Source organism: Diabrotica undecimpunctata, chromosome 8 (assembly GCF_040954645.1).
Source record: "Diabrotica undecimpunctata isolate CICGRU chromosome 8, icDiaUnde3, whole genome shotgun sequence".
Lineage (NCBI taxonomy): Eukaryota > Metazoa > Arthropoda > Insecta > Coleoptera > Chrysomelidae > Diabrotica > Diabrotica undecimpunctata.
This window is the reverse complement of record NC_092810.1, coordinates 33,965,207-33,982,594: the sequence shown is the minus strand read 5'-3', so window position 1 is coordinate 33,982,594 and position 17,388 is coordinate 33,965,207. Positions and strand designations below refer to the sequence as shown.

The 17,388-nt window shown below is 32.0% G+C and overlaps 1 protein-coding gene across 1 annotated transcript in view; it reads right to left on the bottom strand.

Moving 5' to 3' along the window:
• Positions 1–17,388, bottom strand: part of LOC140447412 (pyrokinin-1 receptor-like) — a 649,679-nt gene that overhangs the window by 325,776 nt on the left and 306,515 nt on the right. The window lies entirely within an intron of this gene.

The following is a 17,388-nucleotide window of genomic DNA, read 5'->3' as shown; positions in this document are numbered from 1 at the left end:
GGGTATATTTTATTTTATAAAAACCCTTAAAAGGGCAACATTACAAGCACGAACGTTTTCGGAACAACTGTTCCATCATCAGGTTAAAATGCAGGTTAACATGCCTGAGCCACCAAAATATTTGGGTAAAAACCCTTTAAATTGAAAAATGTTACCGAAGAATGTACATGATGTTTATAATATTATATGATGTTTAATATTTTAATTAGATTTTACTTCAGGTAACATACACCCATGCTTAAGTGAGTTCCAGTGTCCGGAGAGTAAACCTCTTCAAACGGACTACGGTTGGCAACCGGACTACAGTTGCCAACCGTAGTCCGTTTGAAGAGGTTTACTCTCCGGACACTGGAACTCACTTAAGCATGGGTGTATGTTACCTGAAGTAAAATCTAATTAAAATATTAAACATCATATAATATTATAAACATCATGTACATTCTTCGGTAACATTTTTCAATTTAAAGGGTTTTTACCCAAATATTTTGGTGGCTCAGGCATGTTAACCTGCATTTTAACCTGATGATGGAACAGTTGTTCCGAAAACGTTCGTGCTTGTAATGTTGCCCTTTTAAGGGTTTTTATAAAATAAAATATACCCACATACAAAGACTAACCTCTTTTCTTTCAATAAGTATTGCTCAAGAAAAATTCTCATTTTACACGTCCAAACTTATCAGTCTGTTCAAATTCAAATTGTAGCGTGTTGGTTTTTAAGTTAATTGTGTGTTATATGTTATAGTTATTGTTAAGTTATTTACTGGTCGTGTTATTTTTTAGAGTTTAGTTTAAGTGTTTATTATTAAGTTTTATAGTGTGTAGTAAACTTTTAGTATCCAAAAACAAATTATTAGTTAATCAAAAGTAAAAATAGCTTGCGGTAATCACTTTAATAAAGGTAAGAAAAATCAATATTTTAATTTATTGACGTTTCGAAAAGTTTTATTTCCTTTTTAGTCCATTTATTCACGGTTTTTACTGTTAATATTAAAGAACTGATTGGATTGACATGAAATTTGGCATATACATAGCTAACGGCAAAGAAAAAAAGTGATATTGTGCCGATGTGTGCTTTTGCTATGGGGGTAAGTTTCACCCCTTCTTGGGTGTGAAAAAACATGCGTTCAAAATAAGTCCAGAATTGATTAAACTTACAAATTCTAAGCTACTTTTATTTTATACAGTTTTTGCACAAAGTCAATAATAATCGAGTTATTTGCGAGTGAATATGACCATTTTTTAATAAAAAAACCACGTTTTTAGAAGATTGAACAGCTGAAAAAGTAAGTATTTTATCGAAAAACATGTAATTCAAATTTCAACGAGAAATATCAAAAAAATGAAGCACTTTTCGGGGAAAACTCGCTGTCGGGGAAAGTGTTTGTTTTTTTATTCTTTCACGTTGAAATATTCGATTTGGAATTTGTCGAATAATAACCTACTTTTCATTAGTAGGTTATTACACAAATGTGCTTCTGGCTTTATACGTACACCATTTTTTTGTTATTTTATAAGCTATATGTTTGCTAACAATATTTTTCGATAAAATACTTACTTTTTGAGTTATTTGCAAAAACCGTCTAAAAACCTTGTTTTTTTGATGTTGAAAAATGAACATATTTACTGGCAAATAACTCAAAAGTATTGACTCAGTGAAAAAACTCTATAGAACAAAGGTTGCTTGAAATTAGTCAGTTTATCCAATTCCCGACTTATTTTGAAAGTATGTTTTTTCACCCCTGGGAATAAGTGAAACTCACCTCTAGGGCAAAAACACACATCGGCACAATAAAACTTTTTTTATTTAACATGTTAGCTATGCGTATGCCAAATGTCATGTCAATCCAAGCTGTTTTTTGGGGAGGTTTTAACGTGAGTAAATGGAATATTTCTGGACTTGAAAAAGTATACAGAATGCAGTTTCATAACTTTACCGATATTTTCGATGATGCTTGTTTTATTACCATGCATATAATTTTTCCCTAGGCTATTTTGACATTCTCTTAATCAACTAAGTATATTAAGTGATTGAAGATAAATAGAATAACAAAAATGTCAAGCACTGATACAGCCGATGAACTCCTTGATATTTATTTAACTCTCACTCCACCTAAAAAAAGACCAGTAAAGGGACATTTTGACGTTAAAACGAAGGAAATGATTATACATGTATTTAAAACAAAAATGCAGGAGAACCCTACGATGTCGAAAAGTGCGATTTTTATTAGAGTAGCAGATAAAACAGGTACTGATATAGTTTCTCCATTATTTATTTTAGAGTGTGCATTTTCACTTTATTTAACAAATATTGTTACTTTTTATCTATTGTAGGCGTGTGTAGCTGTAGTGTACTCAATGTGGTTCATGAATATGAAATTAGGGGAACATTGTCGACACCAAAATCAGTTGAGCATCGTAAAAGTATTGTTAACTCGCTGGATGAATTTGACAGAGAAGCAATAAGAAGAATAATCCATCAATTTTTTTTTCGAAATGAAATACCCACAATAGACAAAGTTCCTGAGGGTTGTTAATGAAGATATGGTTTTGCCTAACTTCAAAAGCGTTGCCTGCTTCACTACGATTTTTAAATTATTGAAAGAAATAAATTTTAAGTTTCAACGTCCTCAGCGAAACAGCATTTTGATGGACAGGGACGAAATTGTCTTGTGAAGACGAGAATTTCTGATTAAAATGAAGTCCTACAGAAATGAAAACCGCAAAATTTACTACTTAGACAAGACCTGGCTAAACGCTGGTCACACCAAATCTAAAGTATGGGTCGACAATTCGGTAACGTCTTCAAGTAAATTTTAAAATAATAAAATTTTTAGGAAAAGGAAAAAGACTAATAATTTGTCACATTGACAATGAAGATGGGTTTGTTCCAGAAGGGCTGTGGGTGTTTGAATAAAAAAAAGTGGGGACTACCATTAAGAGATAGACGGAAAATCTTTCGAAAATTGGTTCAAAAATATACTGACCCGATTAGAAGACAACTCCATCATCGTATGGAACAACGCGTCTTATCTTTCAGAAAATGGGAAACAATTCCAACTACTGCTTCTAGAAAAGCTGACATTCACGCGTGGCTGAAATCAAAAAATATAGGGTTTGAGGACTCCATGTTAAAAGTGCAACTGCGGGCTATCGTTAATGAACATAAGGGACAATATAACAAATATATTATTGATCAGATGGCAAAAAGCCAAAACAAAGTAGTGTTAAGGCTGCCTCCATCCCATTGTGAGCTGAATCTGATTGAGCTCATCTGGGCAGAAGTAAAAAATTATGTAGAAGCCAAAAACACTACTTTTAAATTTATAGATATGAAAAATCTTTTTTATGATGCAATAAATAATATTAGTCCAACTACGTGGCAGAAATGTGTGCAACACGTTCAACAACAAGTCGAGTCCAAAATGTTGAAGTTGGACAATATAATATAGAACCATATCGAATCCATAATAATAAATCCAAACGAAGACAGCAGTACATGTAGCTCCTTAGACTCTGAGTAATTTAAATGGTATGTTTTTATGATTTGATAAACTTATAACAATGCTACTTGATTCAAAATGTTCACTTTGTTATGTATCTCTCAGTTAATGAATATTTAATTTAGCACAGTTTTCTACAATGGAACATTAAATTTTGTTTACTATGATACATCTCAGTATGACCCTGTTTGGCGTTCACGTGCGTTTGTTTACAGTTGGGAAATTGTAAAATGAATGTAGTTTAGAGAATATCAGGAACAAAGCGCCTCGCGCTGTCCTGAATTTGAATCGGTTAGGGAACCATGTTGGAGTTCTATTACTTAGCAATCCCACATGAAGAGCATTTGGCTAAGAGTTTCTTAAAGATGAACATGTCTGACAGGCTGGATTTACCTAAATTGCTTGCTTGCTGCCTGGAGAATATTATTCCGTTTATTGTTCCTAAATAACTTTTTTTAGATTTTCTGTACCATAGTGGAATTATCGACCATTGTCACACGACAAACACTCTGTATATTACGAGTTGTCCTGAGCACAATATTACATTCTCTATTTCAAAAATACTATCAATTTACTAAAAGAATTTTATTGGAATCGGTGCATTTTATTGTTTTCATTTAGTATTGTTTTGTTTGTTTTTGTTTATTCACGAACGAAGTAGAACGATTTCCGAATACAGTTAATCCAACGGCCGATTTTCGCAAAACTGTAACTAATTGGACGCGTAGTGTAGACTCATGTTTCACAAAGTTTTCAGTTACGAATTTACTCCTCTAAATAAATGTTTTTATCTGCGACGTATTTCCGGTAGAACGGAAATTTAATTAAAGGACAGTTAATAAAAGATTTATTGTAACTTGATAGTTGGCATTATTAGAATTTCTGTAATAATTTGATTCAAATGGATCAAGCTTATTTTAAAATTAATCCAATGGGTGATACTCAGTTAACTATACCTATTAGATGCGTATTGTATGAGCCGAGTTTTAAATATCGATTTTACATTTTTACATAAATTTTTCTATCTAGCGATAAAATATTTCCGACAGATATGGTAACCTATTTTAATGAATAAGTAGAGGAGAAGGTACAAATATGGGCTATGCTACTAATATGGGCTATCGCAATTAATATCAAATACACACCACCCTCTATACGTCAATAGCTTGACTAGACACTCTTTAGTCTAAAATAAATAATAAAGCTTACAGTGATCTAGGTCCAGTGACCATTGAAACCTGTTGTGAAGAAATTAGACAATGGTTACGTCATAATAATCGCGCCCTCTCTCAGTACGATATTGGAGAACTTTTTGGCAAAGCATACCTTAAAAGCCAAACTGGAGGAATTGCTGTAAACGGATTCCGCGCCACTGGACATTAACAAGATAACCTCGGAAATAAGAAAATTATATTTCAAGCAGCAACGACTATAATGATGTGTGCTTCGGCTTCAAGATTGTCTTTCAAAAAATGTGTTGGAAGTCCTAGTCTAATTAATTAATGATTCCTTTAAAAGAGGTATATTTCCAGAGTGCTTACAGACAGCCATTAATATTTCTCTTCATAAGAGTGGTGATAAATTGAATGTCTGCAACTATAGACCTATTGCCTTACGACAGGCCCTATCCAAAAAATTATTGAGAGACTTATAAAACCCCGACTTATTTTATTTCCCGTTAAAAATAAAATTTTATTACAAAGTCAGTTCGGCTTTTTATCTAATAAATGTACCAGTGATGCTTTTTTTTCTGTACTACATAAGGTCTACCAAGCACTAAACAATATTCTTTACACTGACACTGTTTTTGTGACTATGCCAAAGCTTTTAATTGTATAAATCACGACATTTTCATAAAAAAAACTAAATTTCTACGGAATTCGAGGTATATATTTGAATTGATTCCAATCTTACTTGAGGAATCGAAAACAACTAGTTAAAGCAAATGATACTAACTCTAGTCATAAAGGCATTGTAAGTGGAGTACCACAAGGTTCAGTATGGGTCTTCTACTTCTCCTTATCTTTATAAATGACTAACTTAAAAATCGATAGAAAAATTTTTCTTTTTGCCAATGATACCAGTATCACCTAAAGAAGCTGTAATATTGCAACTCTATATGGAACTATAACTGCTGATCTACTTAAAATAAAAACCTGGTCTGACTCTAATTTACTCTCTTTTAACGTGGATAAACAATAGCATTATCCTATAAAGGAGTTCTTCAACCCTTGCTTCTTAATAATAGCTAGATCAGTGTCGTTGATTCTGTAAAATTTCTTGGTATTTTTATAGACAGCAATCTTAAGTAATAAGCACAGATATCCATGAAGTAAAATCGAATCAAATCAACATCACGATAGATAACATCAATATAGAAAATGTGGAACAATATATGTATCTAACATGCAATTAAAAACAAAAAGGACAATCAAACCCTAGAAATTAAAAGAAGGACACAATTGTCATGGGCTGCTTTTGGTAAGCTTAGCTTCATTTTAAAAGACAGAAAAATCCCAATATACTTAAAACGAAAAACCTATGATACTTGTATACTACCAGTTGCAACTTATGGATTGGAAACTATGGCAATAACAAGAAAAATGGCAGAACAATTAAGAGTAACTCAACAGACCATGGAGAGGGCCATGTTAAATATAAGCCTTAGAGACAAAATTCCTAACACCGAAATACGTCGAAGAACTAAAGTAACCGACATCATGGAAAAAATAGCGACATTGAGATGGCAATGCGTAGCACCAAGATGTAGCAAGACATATATACACTTATAAAGTGACACTCTGGAGACCTCCAGAAACAAAAAGAAGCGTGGGAAGACCCAAAAAGAGATGTATAGACGACATAACAGCTGTAGCTGGAAAGCAGTGGATGAGAATGCCAAAAGATAGAAAAGCGTGGAAGCAATTGGAGGAAGCCTATGTCCAACAATGGATAAATGAAGGCTGAAGAAGAAGAAGAATCTTAAGTAGTCCCTGGCCCTTCATATTGATTTGTTAAGTAAGAAACTAGCCTCAGCTTGCTATGAAATAAGATCTGTTTTGAAGGAAATCAATTTAGCATTTTCCAAAATAACATATTTTTCTTTGTTCGTATCTCATCTTCGATATGGTCTTCCTTTTTGGGATTCTAGTACAGCTGCCCAATCTGATGTTATTTTTGAATTATAAAAAAGAGCAATACGGTATCTTTTTGGCCTTAGTAGAATAAAATATTTCAGAAACTATTTAAAAAACCACGGGATTTTAACTCTTTCCTCTTTATATATTTTAGGAACTGTTTGCTTAATTCATAAACATCTACATGTTATCCGGCAAGACCTAATCATGACTACTCCAGCGAAATTTAACCTTTAATGTGTATTTACCGGTCCCTTCCCCTAAGTTAGTAAAGAAATATTTATTATATTCGACAAAAAAAATATATACAACCATCTCGCCTTGTAACTTAAATCTACAACTTCTTTCTTTAAGTTCCGGTAAAAGCCTATCTATCTGAAAGACCATATTATTCAGTAGATTTTCTTAACGAATAACTAAGAAATTACAGTACCTTTATGTACAAGTAACTAAAGTTTTTTTTGTATATATTTGGGTATCACATGCAACAACTTAAACTTATTATTTCGTAAGGTGTTTTTTATGCAATTTGCAATTTATTTAAATGGATTTTGTACTTTATTCTCTTTTAATTTGTGATATTGACGACTTCGTTAAGTTCAGTAAATTTTAAATTGTTATTTTTCTGATTTTTTGTAAGCTTTGTTCATGAAGTTGTACAATTCAGTGACAATAAAGCATATTTCTATTCTATTCTATTTTTTCTTTTATATACTTACCACTTTCTATTTCCTTTTTATCACACTGGCTTTCCCAGCACTTTTTAACGTCGCACTGAATTCTTCCTAATTTCCTAGCGTAGATGCAATACTACATAATAAAAGTTATTGATTTATTTAGTGCCTCACTATTTGTGTTTTAAAACGTGTTTAGAACTATACATTTTTACACATTATTCGGTCATAATATTGAAAAATAAAAAAATAAACTTTGAAAATGTGATTGTTTTCTTTATTTTACAAATCCAATTGACTAGTGATTAGTAAAACTCGGATTTATAGGCAACAAAAATTGAAGAAAAAGACACCTATATAGGCAAAGATTTTTATTAAAAAAGGCAGGAATATTAACATTTAGGCAATAAAGGAATATAACTTATTATTTATTGTACAAAGTGAATTAACGTAATATTAACTTAAGGCAGGTATATTTACACATCATAATCATAACATTAGTATAAATAAACTAGTAACTAAATAACTGTAAATTAATAATTAAACATTGTAACCACTTAAAATTTTATCATTAATAGAAACAACTAAATGTTTTTCAATATTTTCGGTCTTAAAACTATGTCTTCGATCACTTAAAATTAATTTGTACATTCAAAACGAACGTTCGACATCGACAGATGTAATTGGAGCATATTTCAGAGCGGATAATAAATCTGGCATAATTTGAAATTCCTCGGAAAATGTCCCATTCAAAATTTTAGCAACATTAGATAAAAACGAAAAACCTTCATTCTTGTCGAAAACATATTTCATTTTTTTTTTAAATTAATTGACCGTTACTAGAATATGCTGGTATCTGATCGGCATATGGTGGAGCAGTACGGCAAGAGATAAGGGCTTGCGGCTAGGTGATACTCCTCCAAAGATCCCTATCGGAAGGGCGTGGAACGCCTAAATACCGGGTATATATATATATTGACCATTACTTCCGGGTGCCGATTTAATTTTCGTCTTTAAATTATCTATTAATTTTACTGACTCACATAAATTTATCTCTTGTTTTTCTAATAAGGTAATTGTGGTAACTATTAATTTATAATTGTCATTGATATAAGCGAGTTCCTGTTTCAATTTGGGATTTTTTTTTCTTCCCGAATGGCTTCGGAAATATCATCATCAAATTCTGACATAACTAACTCTATTTCATTGCAGTATTCAAAGTAAAAAAAACTGCTTCGAGCCAGGTTCCCCACCTTGTAATTACTGGTTTATGTGGCAAAGGGACACCGGGAAGTCTTTATTTATATATTTGCACCCTCAACGGAGCCTGTACAAGAACTTTTTTCATAAAATTTATAAAATTATTTACCAACGGAAACAGATTTCTTATTTCTTCAGCAATTCTATTTACCCCGTGGGCTACACAAGTGCAATGAATTAAATTAGGATAAAAAAATCTTTAAATTAACAGCAGCTTTTAACATATATGCCGCAGCATCTGAAAGCATTAAAACTATTTTGTTCACCGGTATAGCGTTGGGTAAAAAGAGGTTTGTTAAACTATCTTGTATAAATCGACTTATTGTTAAATTGTTTGTTTTTTCCAATTCTTTAACGGCAACTAAATAAAGTTTTCTCGCAAAGTTTTCGTTCAAAATTCCAATCAATAAATTAGCTATATACCTGCCGCATACATCTGTCGTTTCATCCACGATATACAAAAAATTGCCCTCTAACTCCCGCTTAATTTTTGAAATACATTCCACATAACATTTTTCCACAGTATGTTTTCTCAATGTACTCTCGTCCGGTAAGGATTTATTAAGATATTTATTGAAAAAGCATTTAAAACTAGGGTTATTAACTTTATATAGAGGAATGTTGGATGCAATCATCATCTGGCATAAATCAACTTAAAATGCGTCTTCCTCCTGCTTCCTGAACTGCTTAAACTATCCCGCAGAGATATTTGGGCTAACTTAGAGGAATTTATTTTTTCCAAATTACGTTTATGAAGTGAGGTTCCACAATGCTGGTCAATAAAGTACTTTTTTCTACTTGAAATCTGAGAATTAAAAAAAAAATAATTAGAATTCTAAAACCGCTTTAGAATTTAGTTATGTTGTGGAACGAGAAAAAATAAAACTTATCGATTTGCCGCATGGTTTACAAAATGCTCCATCTCCTTCTAGACAAAGTTCCTAATAAGGTACGATCCATAGCCTTAATTTAGATGTCATCTTTTCACACAAATGTCCAAAACGTTTTAAAACGCGTTCTTTGCTTTTCGGTATACGCAACAAAACTAAACTAGGATATAGCAATTTGTGACTAAACTCTGATACAGTAACCGACTGTACAACTGATAATAAACTAATAAAGCTTAGGGATTTCCAAATAGTTAACCCTCAAGTCTCGATTAGGTACATTTTCCTAGAAATCTGTTATATAAACAAACCATTGATATTTTTTTATTGACCCAAAATTTTATTATAGAATGGTTTAGTAATAGAATAATATCATGGGTAATACCATGAAGTTTTAAAAAGGCACAAATAGGCGGAATTTACGAAAAAAGGCAAAAAGTGCAAAAAACAATTATAATGGGCAAAAAAGGAATTTTGCCTATAATCCGAGCTTTAGTGATTAGATTAGTCACTAGACATTCTTAAACATTTGACTTTTCAAAATTCCTTACTTCTTTACTATTCTGATGTTTTGGCAACGCTGTAGGGAACTGACGTCGTAAATCTTGAATGACCTAACATTTTGCATGAAAACTTCTATAGAACCTATCACTTGTTGCATCGCATATCACATCTCAGTGTGCACCGCTCCTGCTTGCTAATCACATTAATATAAACAAAATGAAATTTTCTTTTTGACTTGCTCCGTCAGAATAATCAATGCGGACTAATATTATCCTTGTCATAAAACTGGCTTAAAAAGTTTTAATATAAAGTCCGAACGTGTTAGAGTTACGACTTTTCTGCAAATAAGGTAATAAAGAAAAATAAAAAATGGCTTTTAATTTTCACGCGGGAGAAATCAGGTAAAACCATATTTATCGAAAACGTTAAAAACTCTTAATTAAAAGTACAGAAACACAGTTTGTAGCAGCTGAATTTGCTGTTTTTAATTTGTTTCAATATTAAGTACGAGGCAGATCAGTTAAACAAATTCGTGGTTCGGCAGTTAGCTGGTTAATTATAAATTTAATGTAAAGTGATGATTTATAGCTATCAAACCATATGGTCAGTCCACATTATGTATTTTGATAATAATAAAATTTTGTGCAATAAGATAATAAATTCTAAAGGACATTTTTAGCTATAAGCAAAAGTGGTCAAACTTGAAATAAAAATAAGAAATTTAGAAATTAATTAAAAGTCAAAACTGTAAGTTAGATAGATAGAGTGCTTCTTGGACATCCAGTACCTTGTTGTATACTTCATTCACAATTATAAGAACTGACTTATGCAGAATTTAAAAGTATCCCGCTGATAAAGTCGACGCCATAAAGAGATTTGCCTCTTCAGGTAAATAGTAAAAAGGGCCGGCTTAACGAATTTTATATTTTATTTGGCATTTACATTACATATTTAATTTAAATAAATATCTAGATGATAATTAAGGGAAAAATACATAAACTGATAACTTATTCAATATACAAAATCAACAAATGCAATAGTATTTTTTTATTTACTTTTTACTTTAAATGTATTATTTAATTATTAGAAGGCCATGAATCTAAACTTGGACATAATTTTTTATACCTACAAACATTTTAAAATAACATTTTCTTGTATATGTAAATTTAAAATCACTTCAGTATTAATTAATAATTATGATTTTCCCTATCTACCACTTAATATTTTATAAGATTATTGATTAATAATTTTATGTGATGCACAACCTTTAGTGAAGAATAATTTTTTTTCGTGAAATTATTAATAAAGAAATTTATCATTTTTTGCCAACTTTTTCAGACATGAAACGGAAAAGTTAAACATAACATGTCAACATGAATAAATATGAACCTTTTAAAACGAGTAAATCGGTACTCACCTGAGGGACCGCAAACGTTCGGATACAATTAGCGTCCCTTTGTAAAGACAATGATGTCGACTTTACTAAAGTAACAAGACATTTACTTAACACAGAGACTACACATTACTCCCCTGAGTTAGTGATAAGTTATAGTCTAAAAAAATCATTATGAAATTGATTGGCCAGTTGGTTGTGAAAACCAGTGCCAATAAAACACAAAACACACACACACACACACACACACACACACACACACACACACACACACACACACACACACACACACAACGAGTATAAATATTACATCACATAGATATTATGTTAAATCTGTGTCACTATCACTGTCGTCTTTTAAATTGATGATAATATTTTGTATATTATATGTAGGAAAATATGAATTCTCAGCTTTCATAACATATGAGACTGCATTTTTCAAACTATTCGCATCAATTTTGAGTACTTCCTTTTCAATTAAATGCAGGACAGATGCATTTAAATGTGGCGAAGTATTATTTCTTCAAACTCTTGACTGAAGTTGATGCCACATATGTTCGATTGGGTTAAATACACAGTAATATGGTGGAAGTCTTAAAATCGTATGACCCATGTTTTCGGAAATAATCATCACAAAAGTATTCTTTTTTCAATGCGAAACTTTTTAAAATGTCCAATAAATCCTTCTTAGTATTATCTATGTGAAAATAAATATCTTTGTCATACAAGTAATTCTGTATTGTTATTTTCGTATCGCTTGAACTGGGAATTTCATTTAATTGCCTGCTATGATATGTTGCATTATCCATAACTACAACACTATTGGGGGGTATGTTGGGTATTAACTTATTTTTGAACCAGTCTTCAAATATATCTGAAGTTGTGTTGTCATGGTAATCGAGACATGAATCACTGATGTTTTTAGCTGATAAAGATAAGGCATTTGGAACCCATCCATCGACTGATCCAGCATGGAATATTGTTATTCTTTTTCGTCTATTAGAAGGCGCTTTTGTTGAACAAGATTGACTATTATCTACCCAACCTTTAGATAGCGTATCGTGTGTATCAAACCACGTTTCATCTAAATAAATAATAGGTCTATTCTCTCGACGACACTGTTTAATTTTGTTTAAATATTCCATTCGCCATATCCGTAAATGATTGGATTCCATAAGTACCTGTCTTTTATCTACTTTTTTGTATTTAAACCCTACACGTTGCAAAAACTTCCAAACAGTTGTTCTACCGCACTTAATTTCAGTGTTATCGACGTGAAGCCTGTCAACTAATATATCTAGTGTGGGTACAATTTGTTCTTCATACAAGGCATACACTTTGCGACGAATAAGATCTTCATCTGCACGATCGAGCTTCCGAGAAATACTGTTATCCCGTCTTATTAATCTTGATATAATAGGATTAGTTACAATTTTTCTGACTGTGGCTAATGGTTTTTTAGTCAAAGTTGCCGTTTCATGTAAAGCTTCGTTACTGTCCATATTTTTTTCGACAAGAGTTTGAAAAACATTAGCAATAATTTGTTTTGCATCAGTAGATAAATGTATTCGTTGGCGCTGTTCAGGTTCTAATACTTGAATGAGATCACCTCCTTGTCGATTTGCTTCCGGTTCATTAACTGGCAGAATTGCCCTATTATCCTCTGGACTCCAGGGACGCCACATTGTTTCATACAATAAAGTTAAATTTAACTACGTGAATTCATCACCGGCAAGTGTATACACTCTAAAAAAATAAACACTTTTATTACAATACTCAACTAATTTTTTTCACAAACTGAACACTCAAACGACTTTACAACCAATTCCGTCGAAGCAGACTTTTAAGTGTTAGTTTGTCATCGTACAACTCTCTTCAAATTAAAAAACAATTAACGATAAGTAACAGGTAGAAAGTTATATAAATTCCAAGTAATTTGTTAATAGGTCAATTAAGTTAAACGTTTACTCATTATAACTGTATATACGGGTTTGCCAGTTCTAATGTGTTTGGGATATTACCCGTTTTCCCAAAACTTATTAATTTCCACCACTGGTCCAGTCAATTTAACTAAATTGAGATCTTCATAATTTTGGGCGCTTTTATTTCGTTGAGACTTAAAATAATGATTAATAAAAGAATACAATAATTATGGGAAATTTGTATGTTTATAAAAAGAGTTTTTTGACATTACGCTTGAATGATAATATTTGATCTGATTATATGTACTAACCTACAGTTGACTTGGCTATATGCTGGTCCTGTCAGCTTGGATAGCTGTGATAATTATACAACAATAGAGTACTTACAAAGGATTATTCAGTTTTACAGCTGTTATTAAAATAACTTTTATAATGAGACACTAAATTTCTGGATACAGTATACATTATTTTTTACTTTTGACTAGCTGCATTAAGGTCGCTTATAAGTTCTTGTAGTTCTGCAGGATTATAAGTAATTAGAACGATGTCATCTGCAAATCTTAGATAGCTGAGGTATTCCCCATCAATGGAAAGTCCTTTGTTTTGCCACTTCATTTTGCTGAATATATTTATGAGTTACAGTGAAGAGCTTTGGTAATATTGTGTCTCCTTGTTGGATGCCTCTGGTAGTGGAAATTCTTAAGTGTTTTCATAAATTTTTCCTTAGCTTTTGTTTGTCTGTATATATTTGCTAAAGTTTCTATGTACAGATTATCAATATCTTGGTTGGTCAAAGCTTCTATTGCCGCCTTGGGATATATAGAATCGAAAGTCTTCTCGAAATCTGTGAAGGTTAATGCTAGTGGTATTTCATATTCTTTAGTTCCACTAATTAGTTCTCGAAGCGTTTGGATATAATCCAGGGTATTGAATCCACTTTTTAAGCCAGCTTGCTCTCTTTGCTGAGCAGCAAATAATATATTTGTTAATCTGTTATTAAAATTATGTTTGCTATATTCTAGTGATCGGGTATGCATCTAAATCTTAGGTAGTTTCATAAATATATCTGCCAAGATTTTCCACGTTTTTTTGCCAGCGTATATAAGAAGTTCCACTGTGATGCCATCTATTCCAGCTGCTTTATGGGTTTTAATTTTTGTAATATATGTAATATATATATATATTAATATATATATATATATATATATATATATATTAATATATATATATATATATATATATATATATATATATATATATATATATATATATATAATTATTATTATTAATTCAGTTTTTTTTGTTTGGTTGTTTTTTCTAAACCTATTTACTAAATACCATTTTCTTTTTATTGTTTATCTTATAAATAATATTTGTAATTTTCCGCTCAATTTCAAGTTAATAATACAGTTGGTAGTACTCAAAATTCTATACAGTATTTTGTTAGACATTAGTTTGAAAGTTGTTTTTTGTATTTTTTTTAAACTATTTAAACAATAATTGTCCTCCCACTTTCTCTCTTTCTGTCTCGTGAAATGTGACTGAAATCAAGTTTACAACGACGACTGTTGTCGACATGTCGTCTTTCATTTTGGTTTTTAAATTTTTAACGTATGTATTAATTGTCAAAGTGTCTTTTAAACAGTAACATTTTTAAGGTCAGTTGCAATTGCAGTATATATCATGTTATTTAACGTTTTTGTTTATGTCGGGTCCGAATCTTACATTCGGGTTAGTTTTTTATAGCTTTTTTATTGCATCATTCAAATTGTTACAAAATAATAATTTTCTTTGTAGACCTTGATAAAGGTGGCAAAAAACCACGGAAAGCTTGGATTCAGAAGCTCTATTTTTTATTGACTACCACACCCAAAAAGAAAAAAGTATTTACATATATATATATATATATATATATATATATATATATATATATATATATATATATGTTCGGATAAATTTCTGCGGTCAGATGAATGAAAATTACTTAGTTCTCGGGAAGAACCGCGTTGAGAATTTATTATATTATATTTCTCATCTTCCTTCCGACCAAGCCGAAGTCGCCAGACAAGATGTTGCCAGAATTCTCCGTACTTCCAAACCCCCACCGTCAAATATCAGTCTTTTAGAAAGACGCGCCCTTAAAGAACTTTATATAACAACCCTGACATTGTCATTCTTCCGGCCGACAAAGGTAATGCCACCGTCATTCTTAACTCTTCTAATTATTTCGACAAAATGTTCGAACTTCTTAATTTCACAGAATACAAACTCCTCCCAAACGATCCAACCACCTATCTAGAAAAACGACCAAATCCATCATAAATAAGTCTACTCTACCTTCAGACATCAAAAAATCTCTTATACCCAGAGAAAAATCCTCTCAAATTCCAAAGATATACGGCCTTCCAAAAATCCATAAGCCCAATGTTCCCCTAAGACCCATCGTCAGTGCATACAACTGCCCCACTCAAAAATTGGCAGAACATCTCGCTTTTTCCTTACAATCATTAGCAGAAAAAGCTTCGTCTTTTGTCAAAAACTCTTTTTATTTTATTGATCTTTTAAAAAATATTTCTATTTCGCCCTCAGATATACTAGTTAGTTTTGACATTGTTTCTTTGTTCACCAACATTTCCATCGATGAAACCATTTCCATCTTGGACTCTAAACATCAAATCCCCCAAGACACACTATCTCTTATAAAACACTGCATGTCTAATACATACTTTTCATTCCAAAATCATTTCTATCGTCAAATCAAAGGTGCCCCAATGGGATCTCCCCTCTCTCCCGTAATAGATGATATTTTCATGGAACATTTCGAAACAGCAGCCCTGTCTTCATCAAATCTCAAACCCACCTGCTGGTTACGGTATGTTGATGACACTTTTGTCATTTGGCCTCATGGTAAAGACACGTTAGATCTCTTCCTCTCCCACCTGAATGGAATACATCCTAGTATTCAATTTACGATGGAAGTTGAGTCTGAAGCGTCTTTGTCATTCCTTAATGTACTTATTCAGAAAAACTTACCTCACAGTTTTTCCTATTCCGTGTACCGGAAACCCACTCATACAAACCGATATCTTAATGCCCAGTCACATCATCACCCCGCCCAACTCAATTCAGTTGTCAACACTCTCATTTCTCGTTCCATAAGACTTAGCGACAACAATCATAGGTCATCCGAAATTAATTCAATAAGGCAAACACTCTTACAAAACGGCTACCACAAAACCTAAATCAATAAGAGCATTCAAAAACATCTAAACCCCATTCCATCCAAAAAAGAAACCTTACCGCCGGATCAACCCAAAATCTTTCTACCTTTTATTAAAGGTGTCACTGACAAGATCAGTAGAACTCTTCTTCCTCTAAATATCAAAACCATCTTTACTACTCACTCCAAGTTGTCCAATCTCGTCAGATCCGTAAAAGACCTAATCCCTAATGAAGATTATGGTATCTACGAGATACCCTGTTCCAGTTGCTCACGTACATACATCGGACAGACAAACCGACGAATCCATAACCGTATTTACGAACATTCTATATCTGTCAAACATTCCGATACTACTTCAGCCCTAGCCCAACATCATATTCAAATAGGCCACAAAATAGATTTCGAAAAAGCAAAAACCATCGCCCCCATCCGCTCCTTAAAATCGAGAATCATTCGTGAAGCTATCGAAATCGAAATACGGCCTAACAGCTTGAACACGCGCGATGACCCATATATATATATATATATATATATATATATATATATATATATATATATATATATATATATATATATATATATATATATTGTTCGTACGTAAAGCTGATGTAATCGTATCTACCTCATTCTACCTTTAACGAAGCCAAGACGTGTTCAAGTGAATTATTCGGTCCGTCGTCCCTAAAGGACATTTTATTGGATTACCTAAAATCTACTCTAATAAATGAGCTCCCATGGGAATTAATAGAAACAAACACTCGCGCGACAAACCATTTGTTACAATCTCTTTGTATTATTATATTCCATACATTCGATATCCAACCATCCAAAACATATTTTTTCCAAACGAGTCACAAATACTTCTTTTTTCTTACGCTTATGTATATA